Raw genomic sequence first — 23,749 nt, forward strand, 5'->3', positions numbered from 1 at the left:
ATCTCCATGTAGGTGAAGCACAAAAAGATGGGCCAACTCATGATGCACCCGAACATTAGCCACTCTTTGAGAAAATTCAAAACATGATAGATGCTGGAAGCATGACATGGCAAGAGGGCAAGCCTGCAATTCAGTGAGGGTCGTTGGCTCATCCCTAACATGTTTTCCACTTTTTTGATGTCTCTTGGGAGCCTGTTCTTCCGAGGATGAATCATTTTGTGTCTCCATCTCATACTCTGATGAATGCTCAGATGCCATGACTGTTGTGTGTACTGTACTTGGGCTACCCCTTGATGATGGTGTGAAACTAGGTGTTGTTGTGATATCTGCCACCAAGGGGAACAATGAAAAAAGGGAGTATTAGGAGGGGAATAATATGATGGGAATAGGGGTTATGGGGAGAAGTTTTGTTTAGGGATATGTAGGGGGGTTTGGGGATTTGATAAGGTAGGGTTTTGGGGTTTTGATAAGGTAGGGTTTTGGGGTTTATATTTGACCAAAGAGTGGAGGGATAAGGAATAGGGGTTTGGTAATATTTTAGGGTAGGGATAATAGGAAAAATGAGAAAGGGAGGGTAGGGAAAAATGGTAGGTGAGGGAAAAATGGTGGGTGAAGATGGAACCTTGGCCTCAATACCCAATTATGCAACCCTAGCAACAATGGCCTTTGGTGTTTTCTTGTGGTTGATTTTATGAATTTTAGTTGCCTTTCAAAGATAGCCATAAACCACCATATCATTTATAATCTTTGATGAACAAGTCGTGTCATAGAGCCTACCTGTCAATTTGAGGGGTTTCACAAGAAATTTGAGGAAATTTGGCACGGTTTTGGCCCTTTGTAGGTGTGTGCCGTGCCCGTTGAAAACTTGAACTGAGGGGTGGCTCTGTGTGCACCGCATCCTCTGTGTGCGTCGTGCCCCTGTGTATATGCATTGCGCTCCCGGAAACTGCCTCCAACTCTCTCCAAACACGCACTTTGCCTCTCAAACACTCTGCGATTTCTCCCTATGCACTTGATTTGCATAATGCCTCTAATTTTGGTGAAAACTTGTGTATAAAGACTTGGAAGTAATGGGTTAAATTTTTGCTTCTCCAAAAACCCATTTTTCTAATGTTATGTTTTGACCCTTTTTCACTGACCTAAAGCAACACTGATTTTCACTTTCCCTTTGGAATTTTAGCTCAAATGATGAAATTTTCAGCACTCTTTGTAGGGATTGCATGACAGGACATTTGGCCATGGAAACCATTCTTGCACCTGAAGAAATCAACTGACGACTTTTTTTGAAAATTTTATCACAAATGACACTATTTGACTTTTCTTCAAAACAGGGTTTTGAAGAAGAGTCGAAGTCTATCCACATGACGATGAAACTCTCTGAATCATAACTTTGTAAGGGCCCCACTCTGGCCTGCATGGTTTTATAGGACATGGTTGAAGACCAAATTGATTAATCCCTAGACCTAATGATCAAAAATGACTTTTGTCCATTAAAGGGCCAGACCTTGATTGTCATGGACTTTAGTGATCAGTGACAAAAGACCTAAGCTAGCAGGAGCTAGACATGAGGGGAAATGACTAGCATGACCTTTTCCATCAGATTATGGAATGATCCTAGTGGAATGCAGCTGGGTAAATGGAGCGGGACTCCTAAAAATGAAAGGCATAAAGAGTTTTGATCTCTGACAGAGGACTGACCAGACCGACTCTAACATTGGTTCCAATGGGGGATGGTAGCTCCTTGGAGGTGCCAAGAACAACAGATCTCTAGAAGAGCTAGATAGTGCCTTCGTCCATTGAGCTATGGAGTCATTATTTTGACAAACAACACAAGACTTCAACTCATTTATTGACTGAAACTTGACTTAAACCAGCTTAATTATGAAACCAACATGACTGAAAAAACTGACTCAATGCAAAAGTAAATGACTCATGATTGACTTAACTAAAACAAGAACTGACAAAACTTATTCAATGGCAGTGTTAGCACCTAAATCTGCCTTAGGCTGAAAGAAGTTAAAAATTAGGGTAACCACAAACCATGCTCAGTCTGGTAGCTAGCCCTACCAGAGAAGGAGAGGGCTCTCTCCGAGTCACACTCAGCGAATGGATAGGAAAAATGGTCTGAGATGACTTCCAATGCAATATTTACCTTAGGCTAGTAAGTGAAAAGGGATTTTGGAAAAGATTTTATGAAGTGACTGAGCTTCTGGGATGTATATGGGACTGGCGCTCAGCAAAGAACAACGAATCGAATATGAAGGCACAGATTATTCAGTGAGGCAAGGTAGGCAGCAAGCGCAGCAATTTCGACTCAAGGTGACGCGGAATGGAAAGATTGCTAAAGAGAGTGAAAAGGGCATGGTCGCATGAATCCTTTTCAACAGAAGAGTAACACTGCACATGAAATTTTCCCACAGGCAGAGCAATATAAATTGAATTCTACCTAATCTCACTTAGAAAATTTCACTGAAATGAAACATGAAATGAATTATGAAACATAACAAGATACATATGGAACATAAGAACACATTTTCTACACTCACAACCACAAGAATCTCATGAAACAGAGCCGCTACCTTTCATTAATTCTCTGTCAAAAATACACAGTGCAGAAATAGAGTTTCTTTCCCACAGTCTCCCAAAAGTTACAAGCCAGCCCACCCTTTGCAAATAACTTGCATATAATATATAAAATGTGTGGAGAAGAGATGGAACACCCAGGGGTTGGGAAGTTACTCAAATCATTTCGAAAAGGAGATGGAGAGCCAACCATCAACTACAGGTGCAGCGTTCTCAAGCATGACATTTGGCCGAGATGACCCTTTGCATTCTTTTACCACTTGGATAGATGCCCATCTGGAGAGAAAACTCTTTAAATTCCACCTTTGGTTCCAAAAAACCAAAGTGTAGATGATCGGGCCCACTTGGAGAAGTCGAGACCCGAAATTTCGCGAAGCGGGAGCAAATTGGCAGTTTTACTCCCTTCTGCGTCGCGCCACTTTGGAGCCTATTTTGGGGCACTTGTAGGTGTCCAAAATGTGCCCAAGTGGGCTTGTTGGAAAGCCTGCCCTGTCTACTTGTTAACCCCACTAGAATTTCTCAATTTCGTGCTCATTTGCTCCTCCAAATCTTCATTCTCCCAAGACTGCTTTCTGTGTGTCAAAAAAGTGGCAGAGAAGCCATTTTTGGGTGTTTTTTGACCTTTAGGAGACCCAAAACTTGTCAAAATTTCTTGCCCGGACACCAGTAGACATAATTTTCGATGTTGAATCCAAATATGAAATCTATTCCTTGATTAGAGTCCTAGATTTTTAGCGCCGCGCCACTGGGAGAAATTTCCTGTTTTATGCCCAAAAAATTTGTCTGTGACCGAAATTTGCCAAATTTTTTTGAAATTTGGGCTAGAGGTTCCCTATGAAGTGCTATGCTATGCCAAGGAAGCCTTATCCAAGATTCAAAGCTAATCTTGCTCCTTTACCTCCTTTGCCTCCTTTGCCTCTTTTGTCGCTTTGCTCAATTTTGCTTTTAGGCTCCTCATTCTTGCTTTGGAACTCATGTTTCGGGCCTGGTAATGATGAGTCATGCACCTCAGCATGTCTTTCTCCCTATTTTCTTTATCCAACCACTGCTCCAAGTGAACGTTTAATTTCTCTAGCACATACTCACGGTCTTCATTTCTTTGCTCCATAGGTCTACCTTGCGCTGCTAGGATGTGTCGCCAGTTTTCCTTGATCATTTGCAACTCTATCTCAGCTAGCCGATCCTCAAGTTGCTTGTTCCTCTGCTCCAGATACTGCATGTTCCACTTGGCCCTATCCAAGTCCAGGGATAGGTTCTTAATCACAGACTGCTGCTCCTGAATGATCTCTCCCAGCTCAACATTTGTAGGTTCTGCATCTGTCTCATCATCCTGGAGGAGAACAAACTCGGTCACTTGCTCACCTGATGGCCCTTCTTCCTACACTGGCTCCTTGCCCTTACCCTGCTCTTGTGGTGCTGATGTCAGAAGCGAGGCCCCTTCCACCCCGGGTGGAGATAACACTCGCTTTGCTACTGCGAACAATGGTCTACTACCCTTCTAGTATGTGATGTATATTGGCATGGTGGCAGTCTCATGGTGCTCAAACTGATGTGAAGGACTTCCCCTCTCAGGCTCAAACTGATGTGAAGGACCTCCCACCTCATGTTCTACCTGTGATATCACCGGTGCGGTGCTGAAGAAATCACGGGAGATGAAGTCCTCCCAAGCAATACACTGCAATCCCAACTGATGGTCTACCAAGATCCGGATGGGAGAAAAATGATAGACACTGTTTAGCTGTTGTCGTGGGGTCTTGCGCTGCATGAATTTTTTCATCTTCTCAATGTTGTTGCAGATGAAAAATGGAGGCTCATCATCCTCAACATGGTGAAGTGCATGAGAAAGCGGATGTGATAGGCATAAAGGCGAGAAAACATCCCCTCGCAACTGAAATACTTCATGATCAATCTCATGAGTGGGGCATACTCATCCCTAAAAAATCTAAATGGAAAAACTCTGGTGAGCTAGCTCAAATAGTTGTTCTTGATGTAGGGCTCATAGTGATGCCTCTCCACCTTCTATTTCTTATGCCACTGCTCCCCAATGTTTGGTATCCCTGTTGCCACTGATATAGCCTCCGGTGTCAAGGTGAAAGTGACCCCAGCCTGGACAGATTGGCCTCTCTATAGATGAAGTGCAAAAAGGCGGGCCAACTCATGATGGAATTTGACATTCGACACCCTTTGACAAAATTCATAACATGCCAAGTGCTGGAAACAAGACATGGTAAGTGGGCATGCCTGCCGCTCAGTGAGGGTGCTTGGCTCATCCCTAAGATGTCTGCCGCTCCAGTGATGTCTCCTATGGGCCCTCTCTCCTGAAGGTGTGTCGCTGTGGTTCCCCTCCTCATACTCTGATGAATTTTCTAATGCCATTACTGCTGCTTGTACCCTGAGTTTTATGCTGCCCTCTGAATCCAATGAAACTAATAGATGCTCTGAAAATCTGACACCAAGGGGACAATAAAACAGGGGAGTGTTAGGAGGGGAATGATGAAAAGGTGAATAGGGGTTTAAAGGAGAAATTTATTAGGGATTTGGGAGTGTTTGGGGTATGGTTTTGATGGGGTAGGTTTTGGGATATTCTGAGCTATATGAATAAAGGGGACAAAATGGATATGATTACAATGTAGCTAGGGTAACCATTAGGGGAAACAGCTCCAGGGGGATTAGCTGATAGAGGTAGGGTAGGAGCATATTTTAGCAATCATGTTACTGTAGCAAAAACCTAGCTTTTTGCCCTTCTTTGTGTCATTTTTGGGTCTACTTAATAAAAAAATTGCCTTTGATTTCATGGTCACCAAAATCATATTTTTCTTTGAGTTAAGGATCAATGGTGAAGGTATCTAGGGCCACCTTTGCAATTTTGAGAGCCATTTATAAAAATTTAGGTGATTCGGTGCTTTTTTAGGCTCACAGGTCTGTGCGTCGCGCACTTTTCCCAGTGCGCCGCGCGCCGGGTATGCGCCGTGCCAGTGCAATATTAAGACTGTGGCCGAGCTCCTAGTGTGCTGCGCACCCTGAGTGCGCCGCGCCACCTTGTGTGTCCGCCGTACATTGTCAAACGACATTAATTTGCTTGGAACTCTGGGGGTGGGTCTTAGTGGAGATTTCTAGGGGGTTTCCTTAGGAGACAAGGTGGAATGGAGGTGACAATGACGAGGAGTGAGGGGACAAGGAGATGGGAGCAAAACCTTGGTGGCGTCTTCACAAATTTGCAACCCCGTTTATCATTTTTGCTTTGATGATTATTTTCATGGATGGCCAATGTGCTTTGGATATCATTCAACATCTTAGAAACACCAGCCATTGATCAAATTGATGGAGAAGAGGTTTCATTCGAGCCTACCTCTTGCTTGCTAGCTTTTAACAGGGATATAAAACAAATCTGCAAGTGTTTTGAGCTCCCTGGCTGTGTGCGTCGCGTGCCAAGCCCAGTGTGCTGTGCGCCCTGAGTGCATCGTGCCCTTGTTTATTTTGCACTGTGGGCTGGCTGCCAGTGCGTCGTGCCGTCTGTGTGTGCCGTGCTCCCTAATGTGTGCGCCACGCCCTTTGGAAACTAGCTCTCCTTCACTCAAACCCTCATGAATTTGCTCTCTCACCTTTGTAATTTCTCTCCAAGCTTGCCAAAGCACAAATGGTTTTTGTTTTGGGCAAAAACAAGTATATATAGGCTTGGGAGGGTTGGGTTTAATTTTTTCTTCTCTGAAAACCCACTTTCTAATGTTTATGTTTTGCACTTTTTCATTGACTTTAAAGCACTCTGCTTTTCATTTTTTCTTTGAAATTTTGGCTCCCATGATCGGAATTTCAGCAATTCTTTGGAGGGACTGTGTGACTGGGCACTTGGCCATGAAAACCATGACTGCATCTGAAAATGTCAACTGGCGATTTTGTGGAAAAATTTGTCATGGTTGACCTTGTTTGACTTTTCTTCAAAATAGAGTTTTGAAGAAGAGTCGATGTCTCTTCAGGTGATGATGAAGCTTTCTGAACCATAGCTGTATAAGGTCTCCCTCTAGCCTGCATGGCTTGTTCTAGACATGTTTTTCAAAGACCACATTGATGATTTCCTAGACCCAGCAATAAAAAGGACTTTGTCCTGTAATATGACCAGACCTTGACTATCATGAACTTCAGTGATTATGGACCAAGACCTGAACCAGCAGGGGCCAGACATGAGGGAAAATGAGTAGCATGACTTTCTCTGTCAGATCATGGCATGTCCCTAGCGAAATGCAGCTGAGTGGATGGAGCGGGACACCTAAAATTGAAATGCACAAAGAGCTTTGATCTCTGACGGAGGGCTGACCAGACCGACTCTAACATTGGCTCCAATGGGGGATGGTAGCTCCTTGGAGGTGCCAAGAACAACAGATCTCTAGAGGAGCTAGACAGTGCCTTTTGTCCGTTGGGCTATGGAGTCATCATTTTGATAAAGAACACAAGACTCTGACTTATTTATAAAACTGGAATAACCAAGAAATTGACTCAAACTTGACAATTGGAATAACTCAAAGACTGACCTTACATACTGAAACCAAACTGAAATAAAAATGGTATTTACAATGATAGTGGAAGTAGCGTTAATAGATCAACAATGATACCGCTTGAGCAGCCGACCATTGATCGGCCCTCCAGGATAGTCTTCCCCGTTCATTTCCTTCAGAAGAATGGCATTCTGACCTCTATATGCTGCGATTTTGAAAGGACCATTCCACAGATTTTCGAACTTTCTGTGCTTGCCTTTTTCTTCATTCCTTGCATCCCACTTTAGCACCACATCATCCAACTAAAATTTGTCTGCTTTAGCTTTTCTGTCATAAATTTTCTTTATCCTCTCCTGCAACTTGGACGTGTTTTTGAAAACTTCTTCTCTTGTTTGCTACAAGTGGATCATTTGATTCAGCCTTCTCTACATGGGATCTTCCTCACTACTAGCCTTCTGAAGAAGTTTGACCACCGGGGTAGCAAGAGAAGCGGGAAATACTATGTCCACTCCATAAACCAGCTCAAACGGTGACATACCAATAGACTTTTTCTGACTGATTCGATCTGCCCAAAGTGCATGGACCAACCTCTTGTTCTAGCTCTTCTTATTTATTTCCAGCAGCTTCTTGATGATGTTGACCAAAGATTTATTCGAAGATTCCACCAATCCATTGCCTTGTGGATGATAGGCAGTTGAATGACCCAAAATTATATGATATTTATGAAAAAATTCTACCATCCTTTTCGACTTGAAAGCTGCTACATTATCATTGATTAATTTGTTTGGACAACCAAAGCGAGACAACATTTTATTTTCGAGGAATGAAATGATTACCGTGTCCGTCGCTTGTCTGGTAGGTGCTGCCTCAATCCATTTTGTGAAATAGTCCATCGTTGTAAGGATCCACCTATGTTGTTCGGAAGAGGCGGGATGAATTTCCCCAATGAAATCCAACCCCCACTGCTGGAATGGAGCGCTGACTTCGATAGGCTTAAGTGGCAAAGGTTGTAATTTCTGTTTCCCTTCGAAAATTTGACACTTATGACAGCGCTTTACCATCTTATGCACATTAGCAAACAAAGTAGGCCAGTAGTAACCCGCTCTCAAAATTTTGTTCGCTGTTGATTTCCAAAAAAGATGTCCACCACACTCTCCTCTGTGGAAATCCTCCATGACTTTCTTTGCCTCCTCTTCCACTATACAGTTTAACAAAATGCCACCGGGATCTTTCCAATACAGTGCAGAATTCAAGATACAAAACTTGGCAGCCTTCAATTGGAGTGTTCTCGCTTTGTTTCTAGCCATGTCAGGCGGTGGTGATAGATTTTTCAGCACATATATTATATCAGAATACCATGGGGACAAAGCAAACATTTCGGATACCTGAACTGAAGTTCCTTCATCATTCTCCTCGGACATGGTAGCGATCAGATTTATGTCCAATGCATGCAAATTTGATTCAGCCATTAGTTTCGCCAACACCTGTCCTTTGACCAGCTTTGTAGGCTTTATATCCACATCGTATTCTAGCAAGGCTGCGATCCATTTTCCTCTTCTCCCTTCTAGATCGGTCTGCACTAAAACATCTTTCACAGCAGTGTTAGGAACATAGGCCAAAATGTGAGAATGTAGGATATACACCTGGAAATCTTTCAGTGCCTTCACCAATGCCATGGCTTGCTTCTCAATGATTTTTTTCTTCAAAGCTGCATCCCTTATAGCCCTGTTGAAGAATGCAATAGGTCTTTCATGATCATCCCTCTTCTGCAATAGTACTACTGCCATAGTGTGCTCAGAAGCAAATGAAAACAATATGAAATCTTGAGTGTAATCCGGGCTAACTAGAACTGGAGCTGAAGAAAGGGCCAATTTGACCAAGATGAAAGATTTTACAGCCTCATCTGTCCATTTCACCTGGATGTACTTCTTAAGCATGTTGGTCATTTCTCTTAAGTGTTCCGCAAGATTAGGCACAAAGTGACGCAGAAAATTCATCTTACCATTGAATGACTGTATCTCCTTTTTATTCCTAGGCAGATAGATTTGCTGAATTTCTTGCACACGTGCTGGGTCTATGCATATGCCATCTTTTGAAATGATATGCCCGAGTAATTTTCCTTCCTCCATGGCGAACAAGATCTTCTTAGGATTCAATGATAAACCATATTTCCTACATTTTTGAGAGATAATCTTTAGGTGATGCATGTGTTCTTCATCAGATTTTGAAAACACCATCAAATCATCCAAGTACACCACCAAAAACACATCCTTCTAATTTGCAAACACCAAGTATATTACCCGCTAAAATGTGGCACCTAGATTCTTTAAACCGAATGGAATTTTGGCATAGTGAAAGGTTCCCCATGGAGTGGTGAATGCTGTCTTGTCTCTATCATCTTCATGGACTGAAATTTGGTTATATCCGGAATAACCATCAAGCAGCGACATACGAGATGCCCCCACTACTCGCTGAAGTATATGGTCCATCTTGGGCAGCGGATAGTTTTCCTTCAATGAGACCTTGTTTAGATTTCTGAAATCAATGCATAGGTGGATCTCACTGGTCTTCTTGCGTACAGGTACTAAGTTAGATATCCAATCTGAAAATCTGATAGACACAATGATACCTGACTTGTACAACCTATTTACCTCTTTTTCGATGGATGGCAACAACTTTGGATTGATCCTTCTCAGCTTTTGTCTAAATGGTTTTTTATTGGACCTGATGGGTATTGTGTGCTGGACGATATTTGTATCATATGTCTTTAAATCAGAATAATCCCAAGCAAATACATCTGCAAATGAAGCCATCAAACTAATATATTTGTCCTTGATCTTTGACAGTAATGTTTTGGACAGTTTTACCAATTTGGGATTTGCAGCTGTACCAATGTTGACTTCTTCCACAGCTTTCTCTGTCGGCTGCAATGTTGGCTTGCGGGCTACATCATCCTGATCGAAACGTTCCTCTAGGGATTTGCAGCTGTACCAAAGGCTGCAATACATCCATTTGATTGATCTGCACTTCTTCTGTACCATTCTCTTTGTTCTCATCGTTTTCCACATCAATTAAGGTTTCTTTGAGCTTGCCTTTATTAAGCAGGAAATCCTTAATCTCCTCATCATCTTGGAACACTTTCCAATGTCGCTAATTGTCTGGAATGGTTGGACGGTGCTTGACATGGATTTCAAATTTATTGCTGGAGTTCATAAGGATCTTCAAGCTGCTCGCTAACTTGGCAAGAGCCTCAGCAATACTATTTTGTATTCGTGGCACACATGTCAAGGTGTATTCGGAAAATAGCTTCAAAATGTCCAAAACTGCATTACGATAGGCCCGCATCCTAAGATGTTTTGATTGATACTCACCTCTGACCTGTTTTATCACCAACTCGGAATTTCCATATACCGAAATCCTCTTTCCATTCAGATTTCTAAGAATCTTCAGGGTAGCAATTAGAGCTTCATATTCGGCTTCATTATTGGAACATTCCAAGTCCAGCTTGTAGGAGCAAACTCTCACGCTACTAGGCACTTTTTTTGGGGCTAAGAAAGGACTGCGTATCCAAATACCGATACCAGCGCCATCATTCCCTACTGCTCCATCAAAATCCATGGTCCACAGGCCTTCTTCGTCTTCTTGCAAGTGCTGAAAATCTGTTTTCTGTCCATTGTTTCCTTGCTGTCCATCGTTTTCAGCTGATTGCCCAATCTTTTGCTCCTTTTCTTGTCCTTCTTTCTTCAAGGTTTCTCTAAAATTTTCTGTTATCTCTGGAATGTCATGTGCTTCTACTATCTGACTATCTATCTCAATCAAACTATCTGAAAACAAAACAAAAGGCTCTAAATTTGTATGTACATAATTTATAGGATGATTTATCGGTTTCTCCTTGCTTGTGATCATATATTTCATCTTTTTTTCCTGGTATAACTTCCTCATTTGTCGAAACATAGGGATTGTTGCATAGGAGAAATCCAGCTGTAGTGTCCCTTTCAATTTTGCTACCCAAGACCTTGAAAGAAGCATGCCAAACCTTGGAGGAATGTCTGCTACGACTACATCCATGAGAATGTTTTTCATAGGAAGCTGATATAAATTCACAACTAAGTCTTTGATGAGCCCTATGCACCTTACTCTGTTGGAATCGAATGAATAGAGATCATGATATTGGCGGGTGATGTCTAGACCAATCTTATCCATGATAGCCTTGGGCATGAGATTGTGAGAGGCTCCGAAATCGAACATGGCATTGTGTAGCACAAAGTCATGCAATCGGAAACTGATATAGAAGGGTGGCACATTTCTCTCAGGAGACTGACCATTCGTCGCTGGCCCAAAAATCATTTCAAGCTGATCATCTTCCACATTTACCATGTCGGACGTTGGGTCCAAATTCAACATTTTAGAAATCTCTCCTCTATAACTGCTGTTCTTCATGATTTCAGTCAAAGGGATGGATACCTTTAGCTTAGAAATCTCATTTTCTAGGCTAAAAGCGGGAGTTCTTTCTACCTCTTTGACTGGGATCTCTTTCCTTTCCTTCTCTTTTGATGTGGCTGGTTGTTGTGATTGTTCTATTGACTTTGATTTGCTGCTCTCTGGAACAACCGCCTCCTTTCCCTTTTTTTGTGTAGCTGATGGATCATTCTTTGTTGTTTCACCCTCCTTCCTTTTCTGAATTGGTTTGGCTGGTACGTCTCTTTTTCTAAGGGAATATCGCTGCTGTTGTGTAGACAAAGCATTCATATACCCTCTTTGATATTCTTCTGATTCTTCCTCCAACACGGTGTCACTAGCTAGAATAAAATCGGTGTCTTGGTGTGTAGCTGAATTTACTGCACGTTCTTGCTCCTCGGTGATGTAAGTAGGTAGCTCATCTGGAGTAAAGAGATGGTTTTCCTCGCATATTACATTCCTGTCCTCATCTGACTCCGGTCCATGCACAAAATTCTACTGCAAAGGTGTTTGTACCGGCTGTTGTGCTGTTTGCTCTTGAGTTCACTGATCTCTTTGTCTAATTCTATATTGTGGCTGTTGTTGGCCACGAAAGTTAGGATTCCTAACTTGTGGCTCTGGCTTGTCAAGTTTTACCCTCTCATGCATCTATTCTACCTTTTTTAGTAGCTGATCCATTGAAGAAGATTCTTCTTTCACCATGGTTTTCTTCTCTGCTTTCGCTCTTGCTCTTTAGGACAGCAGATTTGCCTCAACACTGACCGCAATTTTCTGCATGTCTTCCATTGTAGCCGATTCTCTTTCTCTTAATTGGTACACCATGTCAGCATCAAAACCATCTGGAAACTACATCATCACTAGTCCCACAGGTGGCTTTAGATGGTCTGGAATTTCGTTGTAGACTGTATTAAATCTAACACAATAATATTGGACCGATTCACTGGCATTCCGTTTGATTTGCTCGTATTCGGCCAGAATTTTAAGGGGATTCTTTTTCACTTCCCACTAGTTCAAGAACTATCTTTGTAGTTCCGCCAAGGTAGTGATACTTGCAGCCGTCAAACCTCTGAACCATTTCCTCACATCACCTGCAAATGTTTGTACAAAGAGCCTCATTACCACGTTCTCCGCATCGATCTCATGAAGTTTGTAGAAGTTGGCCATTTTGTCCACATGTTGCTGAGCTGTAATACTGTTAGGAGTGCCATCAAAAAACTAGATTTTACTTTGATAGTCATTTGGCATGTCATCTAGGACTTGGGGCAGAACAAGAGGAGCAAAATGGGCAACCATCATTCTTGGTGGATTTGGCCTTGGAGGTGTTGGAGGAGTGTGCACAGTTTGCAAGGGGCTTGCACTTGGAGTTTGGGGCTATGTGGCAATGTAATTATCAATTAATCTATTAGCTCTTTCTGTCTCAAGGTCTACAAGAAATTTTAGATTGGGGATGGTGTAATCAACAGCCCTTTCGGACTTAGATTCAAATAGTGATATCTCAAATCGTTCGTCAAACTCAAGCTCTTCAAGATACTCAAAAATGTCGGGACGTGAATGGGATTTGAACACAGGAGTTATCGTGCTTTCTTGACGAAGGAGTCTTGGGATCAAATTGGGATTTTCGTAAATATGAGGAGGGTCCGGGTCTGGATTTGCTCTAGTATATCGTCTGGAAGCCAGTGTGCTATTGGGATAAATTACGAGACACAACCAACTTACTCAGCCTTTCCAATCCTAAGCTCATCATCTGGAAGCATAGAATTCTTATGAAACAAGGGGATTTGATTTTCAACTTATCCCCAGTATGTTCGCCACTATGTTAGCACCTAAATATGCCTTAGGCTGAAAGAAGGCAAAAATTAGGGTAACCACAAACCACGCTCAATCTGGTAGCTAGCCCTACCAGAGCAGGAGAGGGCTCTCTCCGAGTCACGCTCAGCGAATGGATAGGCAAAATGGTCTGAGATGACTTCCAATGCAATATTTACCTTAGGCTAGTAAGTGAAAAGGGATTTTGGAAAAGATTTTATGAAGTGACCGAGCTTCTGGGATGTATATGGGACTGGCGTTCAGCAAAGAACAGAGAATCGGATATGAAGGCACAGATTATTCCATGAGGCAAGGTAGGTGGAAAGAACAGCAATTTCGGCTCAAGGTGACACAGAATGGAAAGATTGTTGAAGAGAGTGAAAAGGGCATGGTCGCATGAATCCTTTTCAACAGAAGAGTAACACTACACATGAAATTTTCCCATAGGCAGAGCAATATAAATTGAATTCTACATAATCTCACTTAGAAAATTTCACTGAAATGAATTATGAAACATAACAAGATACATATGGAACATAAGAACACATTTGCTACACGCACAACCACAAGAATCTCATGAAACAGAGCCGCTGCCTTTCATTAATTCTCTGTCAAAAATACATAGTGCAGAAATAGAGTTTCTTTCCCACAGTCTCCCAGAAGTTACAAGCCAGCCCACCCTTTGCAAATAACTTGCATACAATATATAGAATGTGTGGAGAAGAGATGGAACACCCAGGGGTTGGGAAGTTACTCAAATCATTTCGAAAAGGAGATGGAGAGCCAACCATCAGCTACAAGTGCAACGTTCTCAAGCATGACATTTGGTCGAGATGACCCTTTGCATTATTTTGCCACTTGGATAGATGCCCATCTGGAGAGAAAACTCTTTAAATGCCACCTTTGGTGCCAAAAAATTGAAGTGTAGATGACCGGGCCCACTTGGAGAAGTCATGACGCGAAATTTCGCGAAGCGGGAGCAAATTGGCAGTTTTTTCCCCTGTGCGCTGCGCCAAATTCTCTGTGCATCGCGCAACTTTGGAGCCTATTTTGGGGCACTTGCAGGTGTTCAAAATGTGTCCAAGTGGGCTTGTTGGAAAGCCTGTCATGTCTACTTTCTAACCCCACTAGAATTTCTCAATTTGGTGCTCATTTTCCCCTCCAAATATTCATTCTCCCAAGATTGCTTTCTGTGTGTCAAAAAAGTGGCAGAGAGGCCATTTTTGGGTGTTTTTTGACCTTTCGGAGACCCAAAACTTGTCAAAATTTATTGCTCGGAAACTAGTACATGAAATTTTCGATGCTGAATCCAAATATGCAAGCCATTCCTCGATTAGAGTCCTAGATTTTTAGCGTCGTGCCAGTGGCGCAGCGCACAGGGAGAAATTTCCTATTTTATGCCCAAAAAATCATGAGAAATTAGTCAGTTACGACTACCTCTCATGGAAATGGTCATCCGTGAATGACTTACTTAACGCAGTTGAATCCCAAAATGATATCTAATATAATGCACTGCGTAGACCCCCATACTTAAATTCAAAAAGAGTCAAGGGATCTCTACTTGAATGGTTCATGAGGCACAATACTTGCTAAGGTTTTGCAAATGGGGTAGCAAGCTAAGTGGGCTTGATTGTGGGGAAAACTCCACAGTTAAGCGCGCTTGAGCCAGAGGAGTTCTGGGATGGGTGACCTCCTGGGAAGTCCTGGTTACCGGGTGCAAGCCCCGGAAGTGATGATTGATGCTATGTGATTCGTTCTCCACATTTCACTAGTTTCAATCCCACTTCTTCACCCCTGTGAGCATCACCCGATGCAATGAGTGCTAAGTGAACTATTCAAAAATCATGAGAAATTAGTCAGTTACGACTACCTCTCATGGAAATGGTCATCCGTGAATGACTTACTTAACGCAGTTGAATCCCAAAATGATATCTAATATAATGCACTGCGTAGACCCCCATACTTAAATTCAAAAAGAGTCAAGGGATCTCTACTTGAATGGTTCATGAGGCACAATACTTGCTAAGGTTTTGCAAATGGGGTAGCAAGCTAAGTGGGCTTGATTGTGGGGAAAACTCCACAGTTAAGCGCGCTTGAGCTAGAGGAGTTCTGGGATGGGTGACCTCCTGGGAAGTCCTGGTTACCGGGTGCAAGCCCCGGAAGTGATGATTGATGCTATGTGATTCGTTCTCCACATTTCACTAGTTTCAATCCCACTTCTTCACCCCTGTGAGCATCACCCGATGCAATGAGTGCTAAGTGAACTATTCAAAAATCATGAGAAATTAGTCAGTTACGACTACCTCTCATGGAAATGGTCATCCGTGAATGACTTACTTAACGCAGTTGAATCCCAAAATGATATCTAATATAATGCACTGCGTAGACCCCCATACTTAAATTTTGTCTGTGACCAAAATTTGCCCCAAATTTTTTGAAATTTGGGCTAGAGGTTCCCTATGAAGTGCTATGCTATGAAAAGGAAGCCTCAGCCAAGATTCAAAGCCGATCTTGCTCCTTTGCCTCCTTTGCCTCTTTTGTCGCTTTGCTCAATTTTGCTTTTAGGCTCCTCATTCTTGCTTTGGAACTCATGTTTTGGGCCTGGTAGTGATGAGTCATGCACCTCAGCATGTCTTTCTGCCTATTTTCTTTATCTAACCGCTGCTCTAAGTGAACGTTCACTTTCTCTAGCACATACTCCCGGTCTTCGTCTCTTTGCTCCATAGGTTTGCCTTGCGCTGCTAGGATGTGTCGCCGATTTTCCTTGATCATTTGCAAATCTATCTCAGCTAGCCGATCCTCAAGTTTCTTGTTCCTGTGCTCCAGATACTGCACGTTCCACTTGGCCCTATCCAAGTCCAGGGATAGGTTCTCAATCACAGACTGCTGCTCCTGAATGATCTCACCTAGCTCAGCATTTGTAGGTTCTGCATCTGTCTCATCATCCTGGAGGAGAACAAACTCGGTCTCTTGCTCACCTAATGGCCCTTGTTCCTTCACTGGCTCCTTGCCCTTACCCTACTCCTGTGGTGCTGATGTCAGAAGTGAGGCCCCTTCCACCCCGGGTGGAGATAACACTCGCTTTGCTGCTGCGAACAATGGTCGACTGCCCTTCTGGTATGTGATGTATACTGGCATGGTTGCAGTCTCATGGTGCTCGAACTGATGTGAAGGACTTCCCCTCTTAGGCTCAAAATGATGTGAAGGACCTCCCACCTCATGTTCTGCCTCTGATATCACCGGTGGGGCACTGAAGAAATCACGGGAGATGAAGTCCTCCCAAGGAATACCCTGCAATCCCAACTGATGGTCTACCAAGATCTGGATGAGAGAAAAATGATAGACATTGTTTAGCTGTTGTCATGGGGTCTTATGTTGCATGAAGTTTTTCATCTTCTCAATGCTGTTGCAGATGAAAAATGGGAGGCTCATCATCCCCACCCTAGTGAAGTGCATGAGCAAGTGGATGTGATAGGCATAAAGGCGAGAAAACCTCCCCTCGCAACTAAAATACTTCATGATCAATCTCATGAGTGGGGCATACTCATCCCTAAAAAATTTGAATGGAAAAACTCTAGTGAGCTAGCTCAAATAGCTGTTCTTGATGTAGGGCTCATAGTGATGCCTCTCCACCTTCTCTTTCTTATTCCACTGCTCCCCAATGTTTGGTATCCCTGTTGCCACTGATATAGCCTCCGGTGCCAAGGTGAAAGTGACCCCAACCAGCACAGATTGGCCTCCCTGTAGATGAATTTCAAAAAGGCTAGCCAACTCATGATGGACTTTGACATTCGACACCCTTTGACAAAATTCATAACATGCCAAGTGCTGGAAACAAGACATGGCAAGTGGGCATGCCTGTAGCTCAGTGAGGGTGCTTGGCTCATCTCTGAGATGTTTGCTGCTCCGGTGATGTCTCTTATGGTCCCTCTCTCTTGAAGCTGTGTCGCTGTGGGTCCCCTCCTCATACTCTGATGAATTTTCTAATGCCATTACTGCTGCTTGTACCCTGAGTTTTATGCTGCCCTCTGAATCCAATGAAACTGATAGATGCTGTGAAAATCTGTCACCAAGGGGACAATAAAATATGGGAGTGTTAGGAGGGGAATGATGAAAAGGTGAATATGGGTTGAAAGGAGAAATTTATCAGGGATTTGGGATTGTTTGGGGTATGCTTTTGATGGGTTAGGTTGTTATAGACATTTTTGTGCCTTACAGCATTGAGCATGAAATGTCCATAATCTAATGGATCCAAAGTCCCTAAACATGTTGTTCCTACCCCTAGACGAACAAGGCTAACAAACCATAGCAATTCACAGAAGTTCTCCACCAGAAACTGCTCAAAAACAAGTCAATTCAGGATCAATTCAATGGCTCCACTAGCTGTCTGCGCTAAAATGCAAAGTCAACACTGGCTACTTGCACAGCAACGCAGGTAGAAGCACTACCAGGGTGTGTTGAGCGGGAATTGACAAATGGCAAGTTCATTCCAAGAGGTGTCAAGACCCAGGAAGCTTCCAGAATCTTCCTCAATGACACTTGCCTCAGTGAATTCGACTAGTGATGAGTAAGAGGTTCCCAATCTCCAAGTGGAAGCAAGAACCTCCAAGTGGAATCAAGAACTGACAGAGGGAGAGGACACTAGTCAGATCTCAAGCTGACTCATCCTCTCTCCAAACATCTATATATGGATCTCTCCTCCATGAGATCTAGAGGCTGGAATTTTGTGATTGCAAAGAATTACTGTTGGTTTGAGATTGGAATCATTGGGTGCTTAATGCTTTGAGGGAAGGTGAAGATAGGAATTTCATTTACTGAGAAGGAGATGCTGGATTGGAGCCCTCTGGGTTGTATCTCTTCCTGAACCTTGTTATTCATCAATAAAGCTATCTTGGTTTCTCCTATATACTGGTGTATCTTTGATGTATGATTGCATTAGTATGTTTAGTTTATTTCTAATCCTGAACTAGTTATGAATATGAATCTTTGTCTTTGTGTAGTGTTCTCTTCTTTTGATCTTGCAGAAACCTCTTGAAGCTGGGCAAGCGAGAAGGAAAGTAGCTGGGAACTCCCAAAGAGAAGAGAAACCGGATCGAGGGAAAAACGGAAGACACCGGTTAGTCCATCCATCTCTCTTCATTCTTAATTCATAAAGAAAGAATACTAGAGTAGTTGTTTCTATTTTTTGCTAAGGCACTGTCACACCTTAGGTGGATAGGATCGTCCTGCATAGGCATTTTTCCCCGCAACAAATTGGCGACTCCACTGGGGAGATCTGTTTAGTCATTTTATTTGTGTGTCTATCATTGTTTGTTTCATAGACTCAACAGCAACAATCGAACTACATCTGCTATTCTCAGATGCAAAGTAGACAGCTACTGCTTTGATCCAATCACTAGATTTGTCTATGATCTGAACAATGGACTCACAAATTATTTGATGATCCTTTGTGATAGATCTTAGCCCTTCCTCAAAGCATCCCTTTGATTGTACCTTTCTTGTTGCTTTGATTTGGCCTGAAACTGTGGATTAAATAGCAAACTGTGACCCAGAACCCAGTGAGAAACTCTCGTTTCTCCTTCAGCGCAGACCTTGTGAAGAGGTTCTGCATTTCAACGCAGGTCCCGTGAAGGCTACCTGCGCTGAATGTTAAAACCCCTGTGTTGAGGGTGCGCTGATCCAGTTAGGCCTTGTGCAGCTGGGGTTCTCTGCTCTATTTTGCCCTGTTTTGATCTCTGTTTTTACAGCCTGTAACCAGCATAGGTACCTATCTGATAACCCCTTTTCTCTGCTTAAATTCCGCCTCCTTTTGTACAAAAAGATTGTGAGTGTTTTTATGTGTTTGTGGCGTCATTTACAGTTTTCCTTTGCAAGAGTGAAATGGTCATCCTGTAGCCCTTGATTCAGATCTGTTGATTGTGATCTTAGGAGAGAGTTCATTGGCTGTTTACAGTTGATTATACATTTACTTTTGCTTTTGGTTTGAGTTTGTCTCTTTTAAGTGTCGAAACAAGTATTCATTTTGGAAATCGTTAAGTGTTGTAATCTCTTCTACCCTCTCCGATTTCGAAAAAGTAAACTTGTTTGTATTTGTCATTTAAAAGCAAATTCAAAGTTGTACAAAAAGCTTTCTTTGTAGGCATCAATACTAAGAAAGCGGAAAACAAACACCTGCATTGTGCATTTGAATCTTGATAGTTTGCATGTTTGATTTAGGAAAAGTGCATTAGAGTGTGTTGGTTGCTCTTTGAGAAAAGATGGTGTCTTTCTTTTCCCTTTGTAGCTAGGATTTTCATAAGTTGAAAAGATATAAAGCTTGCTTATCATCTTTAGACTGCATTTAGGAATTGTATCATACATCTCGTGGTGAACCTCAAAAGGCAAACTTCTAAAAAGATCAACCTAAAATAAATTGAATGAACTTAACAATGCTTTGCAACATAACGCACAACATAGAGGTCTAGGCTAGAGACGTGTTCCAGCGTCGTAAAGCCTGGTGACTGTCGATCTCGTTGATGGTGGGTGATTCCTCCTGAGGGACGATAGCACCAGTATGGATTGTGCTCCCACGTACCGTCGCGTATATATTGGGAGACCCCTATAGGCATAAAACCTTTATCCTTAGGAAGCCGTGTCGGCTGCCCTACTGATCGCAATGCACTGAACACAGCATTCAGGAAGATCGACCGCCCGTACCTTAAAAAGTATTCTGCGGTTTTGCGAAAAGTTTGGCACACCCTCTACCTAGAACTCCAGAGCAGTTCCTTTTGGCCTTTTTCAGACTCTATAACGGAAAAAGTCCATCCGAGCATTTGTCACTTCGGGCTCGTTAAAGCATCAAAGGAGACTAGAGTCATCTTTAGCTTTTTCTCGACTCTTTAAAAGTGAAAAAGCAAGTTGTGTCTAAAGTGTCGTTAAAATTTATTTTAAACGGAACAATCACCCCTATTCCTGCGTTGATCTTTAGGTTGAGAAAATGGAGCACACCAACCAAGGAATTCCCCTTGGTGGAAATCCTAGTCCCTTCTCCTCTTGGGGAGATGTTGGTGCGCCCCATATGGCCACATTGTCGCTTCCAGGACTGACAATTAGCCTGCTGGTCTGGCTCTTTTCAACCAATGTCGTTCAGAACACCATTATTCCTGAACAGTCGAATCAACAGTTAGACCAGACCAGAGTTACCCACCAGCCTTCTACTTCATCTAATTCTTCCTCTCCTCCTTCCTCTTCACTTGATGGAACTGGTAAAACAAAAAACCAAGTTCCTAAGGAGAAGAAGGAAAAGAAGAAGAAAGAAAAGAAGAAGAAGGAGCCAAAAGCGACTGGGGGCAAACAAGTGGCGTCTGACAAAAATCCACACACAGCACTGACTAGGCCTAAATCGCCATGTGTCATATGCAAGGGAGACCACTTCCACAGAGATTGTCCCTGCATCCCTCAGATACTAAGGGACTGGTCTCCCCATTTGCACAATTCGGTGGCGTCAACCTCTGATAGCCATGTTGACAACTCACCGTCAACTAGTGAAAGTGAAGTCACAGGACAGAGAGGGAAAGCTAGATTTCCCTGCAAAATGTGTGAAGGCGACCATGCCATCCACCATTGTCCCTTCTTAGATGAGGCTAAAAGAGTTTTGGAAGATCGCCCGGTTTTACCAGTGCAACTTCCTCCTGGATATCAAAAACTCCTGCCAAGTCCTTCACCAGTTGAGAACCCGGCTGGCCTGCTCAAGTGGTCAGCCGAAGCACCTATCATTGAAGATGAACTGTTTGAATCCATACCCGACGAAAGTCAAAATGTTGAGGCGGCAGTTGACCCGGTTTTGCCTTCAGAGGCTCTATCTTCGAATGATACCATCACAGAGGAGAATAAAGACGACACCGTCCAAATTCTCTTCATCAACACAGACTCCGACGAACAAGGGGGCAATTTTCCCATTCCTTTATCGCAGGAAGGAACTTCGTCAGATTCATACCCGGCCGTCTATTCGGTCCCACCACCAAGCAACCTAGTTGTCTCGTTCGACTGGAACCAACTAGGAAGACCTCGTTTGCCAGCAAGCATACCATTCAGAATTATCGTTCAAATATATAGAATGGTAATGGATTGATGAGGGGGCATCTGTGAGTATCCTTTCCTCTATTGCTTGGAAAGCGCTTGGTTCGCCAGCGCTTTTTCCTGAAATGAGAAATCTGACAGGCTTTGATAAAGGAACCAGTCGACCTTTAGGGATCCTCCCCAATGTGCCCATAATATTGGAAGGGAAGACCGTTCAAATGAACGTGATGGTTGTTCAAGGACCCTTGGATTATAACCTACTCCTTGGACGAGACTATATATATTGCATGGGAGCCATCGTCTCCTCACTCTTTAGAGTAATGTGTTTTCCGCACGAAGGAAGAGTGGTCAAGCTCGTGGACCAGCTTTCATTCCCCGGATCACACATCGCAAATAGTCATATACCATCCCTAAATGGTCTCTTCACGCAAGAAATGTCTCAACCCACGGTCTGTCCTCCTGATGAGCGCGAGTAATCCGGGAGGATATGACTGGAACCCAGGGGGCATGCGTTCTGGTCTGCTTCGGCAGGAAAACTTTGGGTATAGGGTAGGTTTCCGTGGGAGAATATGACTAGTCCGTACCCCGTCCGTGATTGGAAGAGGGGTTGTTCTAGAATAAGATTCTTTTGTCAAAGTTATGTGAGTTGGCGGGCGTCGTCGCTCACCTTTGTCTATTTCAGTAGACATCGCCGAGGAAGTGTTTTATTCGTGGCCGCGAATGGAGCAATCTTTGGATAACCTGAAAGAGGTAGGTCTCTCTCGGTAAAACAAATGTTTTATTGGACTAAAGAAGGGGTAACCTTGAAATCGTACTTTATGCCTGGGGGCACGCAAACCTTTTGGAGTGCAAGCAAGGGGCGACTATTTATTTTTTAAATTTTTAGGTCCTCCCTTTAAACCTGTAGGTCTAACACTTTAAACTCGTAGGATTAGTCGTTTCCAAACTTGCATAACGAAAGGATCCGGAGCAAAGCTTTGTAAGATGAAGCTCCATAAAAAATAGAATCTTAATGAGACATTCTTATCATATGACTGGGTATTCGAGCAGTTTTAGCACACAGTTCATGCTCGTTAAAAAATAAACACAAGATCCGAGCAGTTTTAGCGCATAGTTCATGCTCGTTAAAAAATAAACATAAGATCGAGCAAATGTTTCCATCCGCGTTTAAGCTCGTTAAAAATGAACTACCCGGTAAATAACCACAGTGAATGTAATATCATCAGCCATTAAAGCCTTGGTCGTGTTTGCACCGTCACCTCCACTTTTCCATTGGCCAATCGTTCACCTCCATATGATTGTTTACCCATTTTGAGGAACAGCTACGAAGAGTGATTTCACTAGCCATCCTTGTGACACTGCCGTGATTGGAAAATTCCAACCTGTACCTGGAATCAATTACTAACCTGTTTCATCACTCGTTCCTCAAAAGACGAGTCTTCTTTAAGCTCTTTTCATCTGACTCGCAAAATATGAAAAGACTGCCGAGCCCTTGGCCTTCCAGCTCGTTAAAGGGACAGGAAGTGCTATCCCTCCTCTAGATTTTAATATTTTTGGACCTGAGGCATCATTTCACAAAAAGATCAAGCGCTTGTTTTATTCGGCTCGTTAAAACTATCGAAAACTCATCCCTTCTGTATTGTTTTATACTTTTTCGGACCTAAGGGATTAGATGACGAAAAAGGACTTTTGGAGTTAACTTTATGTACCTTTTCAGACTCTCTAAAAATGAAAAGGACCGAGTTATCTTTGTCATTAGACTCGTTAAAATCATTAAATAGCGACAAACTTGTCTTTAGACGAGAACAAGTTTCACTATCGCTAGGCTCGTTAAAACATAGCGATGGGCTTGCCCGAAGGGTAAGTTATAGAACAAGCATATGTTATCCTCCTCAAGCTTGACAAAAATAAAGAGGTACTGGTCAGCAATGACTGGGGAAAATTGGGAGAAACTCAAGAAAACTTTGATGGTAGCAAGTCGCTCTTGAACATGACACTTTTCCTCCGTACCACAATCGGGTTGGGTTGTTTCATTCACCGGTCACATCACCATGGTCTCGCCATACCATCCATATTTGGGGTAATGCTACCGATCCATCGCATCAGTGTCACCATATGTTCAAGAGAAGTCGTTCAGAAAAGTCAACCGTGTCCCATCCACTGCCGTACATTATCCTTCATCCTTTCATGACCGCCACCCTGAATCATATGTCACAGATCGTTTTCACCTCCATCAAAATCATTAGCTCCTTTCCGTGTCATTGATGTGGGATTAATTAAGGCCCTCCTTTGACGGATCGCTTCTTGTCGACATCAGCTCATTATCCAAGAAGTTGATCTAGGAACAACCCCTT

This window comes from Pinus tabuliformis, chromosome 7, assembly GCF_031772625.1.
Source record: "Pinus tabuliformis cultivar Carrire ecotype Pingquan chromosome 7, CPIR1, whole genome shotgun sequence".
NCBI lineage: Eukaryota > Viridiplantae > Streptophyta > Pinopsida > Pinales > Pinaceae > Pinus > Pinus tabuliformis.